We start from the raw sequence: 7,491 nt of genomic DNA, 5'->3' as shown, positions 1-7,491 counted from the left end.
GGGTGAATGCCCACTTCGTCGGATGCATCCGACGAAGTGGGCATTCACCCACGAAAGCTTACGCTCCAATACATCTGTTAGTCTTAAAGGTGCCACAGGACTCTCTGTTGCCAAATACAACTATTAAGTGAATTTTTACCATACCTACAGTAATCATCTTTAGGACATTTTATCAAATGTTTATATCTACAGAAATAATGGTTAAGTGTACCATACAGCTAGATAGCAAACAATTATTTGGCTGGGGAGTTCAACTAGTTTTCCACCTTGGGTATACACAGGAGCATCTTTCTGAAAATGTTGCCCTTAACTTGAACATCTCCCTGAAGTTGAAACCCACTGTCAGTGCAAGAAATAAATCCATGCCCCAGAAGGTAACATAAGCAGCATACGTTAACCTAATAAATATGTCTCAAACTAAAGATCCAGAAATTCTTCAGACAGGTTTTATGGCTGCAAGGCGTCTTCGATGTTCCCTTCTGGGGACAATGAAAAAAAGCATTTAGCTGGATGTTTGCCTAGGTATGCTGCCTTTTTACTTTTGTTCAGAATTTACAATTTAAATTTTAAATATTGGCTGCAGAGAACAAATACTGCTCCATCTGCAGGAGGTGAGCACATTAGTGTAAGACAGTCTTTCAACAAAAAAAAAAATGGAAAATAAGATCCATTAAGTGTCTTGTATTGATAGTAATGGCATCAGCTTGCAAATGCCCCTGCATACTGATGCTTGCTCTCACTGCATATTCTAAGTACAGAATTCAGCACTTTTCAAGGGGAACATATTGGTGCTATGTCAACATTTGGAAGGGGAGCAGGAAGGTATTAAAATGGTAAAAATTTAGGACTACAGTATTTGTTCTTCTATGAGCAATTTAACTGCTGTGTGTGTGTTCAGATCCAGTTATGAAGGATGTGGTTGTGTCTCTGTATGTCTGTGACGGGTTGGATCACAGAAACCCCTTGGGACTGGCACCTGATGTGCTGGGACTACATCTGAGCCCGTTTTCCCTGCCATCTTGGGACTTCAGTACCTTGCCTTGTTTGAGCCAGACACCCTTGCCTGCTGCAAACACAGATCCAAGTCTCAACCACGTCCCCCACAAGCTGCAGCCTTAACTGAAAACAGCTTAAGAAGTGCTCCTGTCTCTAGCACTCAGATACCCCGCTCCCAATGGGGTCCAAACCCCAAATAAATCCGTTTTATCCTGTATAAAGCTTAGTGACCATTTCCTGTCACTGCTATCGCTATTTGCTGTAGGCACAAACAAGTTAGTAGTCACCTGTGAATGCTTGGTTATAGCTATGATGGAAAGCACCCAGGGCTCAGATACGTCAAAGAGCTCACCGCCTACCACCCATTAATCCCTGACACTGCTAAGTAAATTTGAGGAAGTTCAGTTCTCTCAGCCCAAAAGTCCCACTTTTGTTTCCAAATGCTCTGAAACCATTTTAGCAAATATTAAACTGGAGTTGCACTTCCAGCCAGCCATGGGCAAATTGTTACTGGGCTGAAAGCTTTAATCAAATGGTGATTCTGTCATGTTGACCTAAATGTGGTTTGGCTGGGGCTCAACCTGTCCCCCTCTGGGAAAGAATTCCAAAACAGCTGCTGGGAATGCTCTGTCACACCTTGTACTGGGCTTTATCGCTGTGGAATGTAGCTGTCTTGGATGGGGGTAATCTGAGGGGTAATCAAGTCCCAGGCTGTTCAAGGCCTTGTAGATTAAGACTAGGATTTCAAATTCACTCCAGAAGTAAATGTGTGGCCAGTGGCATGTGTAAAGCATAGTACCATTTAATATGTTCATGTTGGCCTTATAATTAGAAGCTGGCTGCTGTATACCACGTGGGTTGTAGGTTCCACAGATGCACAATTTAGCCCTGCACTTGCAGGACAGAAGCAGCAAGCCCCAGCTAAAACAATTTGCAATCCAAGTGCACTTTTCAGACATCTCCTGCTAAGATACCAATTTAACTGGAGCAAGCAAAAATCAACACAAAATGCCTAGTACACATGCCAGCATAACAGAATTTACCACAAAAAATGAACCAATATTGACTTAAACATAGCACGAGTCCTCAGCAGCGCTGCACTGAGCTGCTTGTGCACGCTGGCATTTTCATAATGCAAAAAGCTCTTCTGCCTTGATTAAGGAGAAGATCCTGGGAGGTGCAGAGCACCCTCAACATCCTCTGGAGACAAGGGAAACTGCAGGCATTCAGTGTCCTGCATGAATGGGCCCTATGTGAACGAGATCTGCTGCATGTGACCATAGATAGAATATTTGCACAGACCGAAGAGCTAGCCTCTGGCCTTTAAATAACCCACACTAGATAGGGGTATCTGAACTAACCTCTTCTCACCCCCCCCCCCCCCCCCAAAATCTCCCCTACTCACTGTAGCAGTGCCACTGGCAGTAGCAAAGTGGGAGTGTGAATGTGCAGTGGCAATCTGCACTTTATCCACTGTATGCTCTAGTCGTGGTCAGAGCCGGTCTAGATATCATGATGATTGAAGCACCATCTGCTTACCCACACTAAGTGTGCCTCCTTTTACTATCACTGGTGGTAGCAATGGTAGGAAATTTTAGAAAGTTTAGGTCTAATGTAGACCCAAAGGGACCAGAACTGCAGAGCAGAGAACCAGCAATGAGAAAATGGGCTAGGTAGACCTGTGTGACTTCTTCAAATGGTCAAATTACCTCCCTATTATCCCAGCCAGCTCCACACAGTGGTTCCTAGAATTACAGTATCCATTCAAGGCCATATAATCCTGTTCTTTTGTAGGAGCAGGATTTTATAATTGTACTATGAGAATTAATGTATGATTTGATTTCATCCTGCCAGCCACCTTTTTGAATAGCAGAAAGGAATGACAGAACAATCCTTATGACTGATTATGGTCACCCTTTTGTTTTAGGATAAGTTATAATGTCTACTATGGTTTCCTATATGTATTACAAATTAGGCACTTTAGTTAAATATACATTTCTTTGTTTTAAAGTTTTAGTAAGTAAGAGACAGGATCTTGTATTGTGTCTATGTTAAGGAGATTAGAGGAATGTTGAGGGCCTGAAGCCCCAATGTGAATTGTTTTAGTTATAAGATTTAGCAAGGCTTGATTTACAATGTATTCTGCTGAATATAAAATACTGTCTATATACCTTTGAATGTTTGTGTGAATGAGGAATGCATGCATCAGGAAAAGATAAGGTGTGAAAGCCATCACAAATGTCCAGATGGTCAAGAAAAAGTGAGAGAGTTGGAAAAACCAGGAGACAATCAGAAAACATCCATTGTATCCGATGCTAAACATGTTAGCAGCATTGATGACCTCAGAGGTGAGGCAGGCACTCCCAAAGGCGAGACAACAAATTGAAGATAACAATGGGAAGCACAACAATAACCATCAAATGATAACACCACTTAAGGACTAATGATTACAGGATGACATTGCAAAATGCATGGACTCAAATGGGAATTTACAACTATAAAGCTGGGGTGTTTTGCCATGGAACTCTGGGTTCAGTCCTGCAAAGCCTCGGAGCATCGGATCGCAACCGACGAGCCCAGCTCCTCACTCCTGCTCAATCTAACTGGCCATTAGATTGACTTGAGCTACAACAGACTGGTAACTATAAACATCAACTGGCAGGACTGTGTGTGTGTGTGTGTGTATGTGTGTGCGTGACTAAAAAGCATATGCTAACTGTTGTATTTTCAATAAATGCAGTGTTTTTGCCTTCTCCTGAAAAGATCCTGTGTGCTTTGTATAGCGTAACACTTTTACAGGTAAGACTTACTTAATTAACATTTGCAAAATGCCTTGAGAGCCTCCCATTAAAAGTGCTATTAAAGTGCAAGAAATTAACATTCTGGGTCATGTTTATGCCCCAAGATCTTTACATATAATCCTTTCCTATTCATTCTTCCAGCAGGCTGCTGTGTTATATACTCTTAGATCAGATGTTTTTCTATGTGCAAAGCTAATGGCAGAACTGTAAGCCTATAATTATAGTATTTATTTTTGAATAGAGCTTCCAAACAGAGTAGACACATCATAATAAACACCTTCTCTGAGTGGCATACATTTCAGGCCTTGATTCAGGAAAGTGTATTCAGGTTAGCACTTAAACACATGCTTCAACTTTATCCAATTGAAGTCCCACATTAAGTACATGTTTAAGTGCTTTCCTGAACTGGGGCCTAACTGACAGATGTGGGACTATAATGTCAGACAGGGAAGGACTTAGATCAGGGAGCTATGCTTACTCAGATTAGCCTCACGTACAAGTTGATGTTTCAAATGTTTGATTTTGTCGTTCTGAATCCTAGGCTGAAGCCTCTTAGCAGCTGGAAAGCAGCAGACCAGGGAGTAGCAGGTCAGCAGTACATATCTAAAACAACTCTCCTGGAAAACATTTTGAGATCTGTCTATATTCAAAAACCTTCAATATAATGAAGCTTATTCCTTTACTAAGAATGCATTATTCTATTATCACGCTTGCTGCCTCTGTTGTGGTGGCCATACAGTGTGTGTTATGTTCTTTGTTTTCCTTATGCTCTTGCGTCTCTTTTGGTAAATTTATCTTTTTACCCTACTTCCCCTTCTTGGTTCAAAGTCTCCTTAATTACTGGGGAGACAAGAAGGTGGTTCAGATAGATCTCAGAATTACTTTTACCTTGTTTACGTAGCACAGTTCCTTGGCAGCTAGGACATCCTTGTAAGCATGGCAGTGTTCCTTATACACATTATAAATGAAGGTTTCATACACAGTATGTCCGTAGCTCTCAAGACCTAATATATAGACAGGTTTCAGAGTAGCAGCCGTGTTAGTCTGTATCCGCAAAAAGAACAGGAGTACTTGTGGCACCTTAGAGACTAACAAATTTATTAGAGCATAAGCTTTCGTGGGCTACAACCCACTTCTTCGGATGCATAGAAGTGGGTTGTAGCCCACGAAAGCTTATGCTCTAATAAATTTGTTAGTCTCTAAGGTGCCACAAATACTCCTGTTCTTTTTGCTAATATATAGAGACAACCACCACTCCGAGGCTCAGCCCTCGCAGTATTTACTGGGGAAACACAGCCTTTCCAGCTGCTCTGTCAGTACTGTATGAATGCCTGGGTTTCTCTGTTTGTTTGTGGACTATCTGGCTAGGGAGAGGAAGTGAGCTGAGTATAATGAATGTATATATGTGCTGTGTGCAGAGGCTGTTTGTGGCTTGAAGGGAAGTCAGATCCCAAGATTCACTTTTTTCCAGGTTTTTACAAAGCTCTCCTGTTGAATTGATTTTAAATCTCATTTGTTAAAGCACGATCTTATGCTGTACAGGTCAGAATGTGACCTCATCTGCCCCTAGAGAAAGGACTTATTGCCAGCTGGCCCCTTATCACCATGTCCTGTGTTCCTGCCTTTGATGGAAGGGAAAAGGATACACCGTCCCAACTATCAATGGGAACTGTGCTTACAGGAACCCTTAACAAGCAAAACAAAGCCAGTACAGGTCATTGTTTTAAAGCAACCCTACAACAACAAACCATTTTATTTGTCTTTATTTTGAAACAATGTGCAGAGCCCAGCACTTCTGAGCAATACTGCAGATGCAACAGAGGAGAAACAATATGAACTGGGGAAATGCTGTATCTATCTTCCAAAGGACTAATCAGAAGCCAGCATGAGGAAAATGTTTTTTTTTTTTAAATGGGTAAATAAATACAAAGAGATAATTTTGCTTTCCCTTTGACAGCTGACACGGTTATGCTGAGGTTAGTTAGTATATATAAGGACTGAAGGTCAGAAGGAATATGCCAATACTGCATTGTATATTATATGTAGGGTAGAAGGATATTTAGATCCACAACAATGGCTAGTGCCACAGATGGCATGTTAAGGAAAACCCACTTTCCCCTCTAAAAGGATGAGTATTTCAGACAATGCAACAATGCAGAACATGCTACCAGCTCCTTCATCTTGGTATTTCCATTGGGGCACCATTTGCTATGAGGCAAGGAGTGCAGTTGCCCTCCCTCTCAGACTTTTTGTAGATCTATATGCTCCACTAGGTCTTCCACTTTTTGCACCCCGCCTCCCGCACTTTGCCTGATAACATATAGAACATTATGTGATTATATTATATCACAACTTTTCCCCTTCCCCTGAATTTTTCTGAAATAACATTTCTGATTTCCCTGGATGAGACTGTGGGATCAATTTGATCATATATGGATTTTGGCTATAGACTCACTTTTCTCCCTGTGTTGTTATATTATCTTCATCCTGCTTCCCCCTGAATAATGAAACAACCTCAAAATATGGTCAATTTTCTATTCTGTATAGAGTGCAAGAGATGTTCATGGCATTTTACATACAAATTAAAATGTCAAGGTCCCTAAAGATAGTGTTATATGACACTGCCTCAGCAGTGTGAACATTGCATATGCAGCCTCACCCCCGTGAAAATGACATACAAAGCTTCATGTAATATGAAAATTACATTGGCTTATGATTAAGTTATTAAATAGAGCTACCCTAGTGTGTCAGCTCTGTGATACTGAGAGCATATATTGTATTTCTACTCTGGTAGCAGTTACATGGGGGAGGCTAACATGATCTTTGGAAACTATAGGTAAGAATACATACAAAAGAAGGATTAAAACAGCTGCAACAGAGAAACATTTCTACAACATACTTTAGATGGTCTCCAACAGCAATCTCTCTATTGTTCACGGAACATTGGTAGCTCATAGAACAGTTACTTGTTAGGTGCACAGACAGGGCTGCTTGCATTGTGCTGGGTCTTCTCCTTATTTCCAGTTCCTACTGCATAATGAACGGCAGGTAGAGACAGAGATTGTATGGGAGCTGACTGACCTTTTTTTCCACATACATTTTTCATCAGAAAATAGTCTTTTTTTTTTTTCTTTTTTTTTAAACAAAACAGAAACTTTTCCTGAAAAAATGGCGACACTATTGAATTGGTCACAGCCTACTCCATAACATTTTTCTGTGATAGCATTAGTGACATTTTTGCCAAGTTTTCTTTTAAATCATTTTTCAAAGCCATGTCCATAACATTTTTTATTTACCAAACACTGAGTAAGAAAATGTAGTTTTTGGTAGTCTAAAAAATTTAGATAGCGATTTTGATAAATTATTGGAGAACATCTCAATAAAAATTCAAATAAAGTTTCTAGTCAATAAAAAGAGGGGGAAGTTTTGTGAAAACCAGAAAATGGATTGTTACAAACCCTGTGAACTGGACTCAACTTCCAAATAAGTGCTTCATGAAATCATCTCCCTGTTTTTCATCCAGCTCTGATTGGCATTTTCCCTACTGCTAGTTTCCCATGCAAACAATTGGTGGTGTTACTACTTCTAATAGGTTTCTAGATGGAGGGGAGGTGGTACCCACAATCATAAATGAGAGGAGACATGTCCACAAGACCACTCCTCTGTTGAAATGGGATCCAAACAACGAATATTT

This window comes from Terrapene carolina, unplaced genomic scaffold (assembly GCF_002925995.2).
Source record: "Terrapene carolina triunguis isolate 2854851 unplaced genomic scaffold, T_m_triunguis-2.0 Scaffold131, whole genome shotgun sequence".
Classification (NCBI taxonomy): Eukaryota; Metazoa; Chordata; order Testudines; family Emydidae; genus Terrapene; species Terrapene triunguis.
This window is presented reverse-complemented; position numbering follows the sequence as displayed.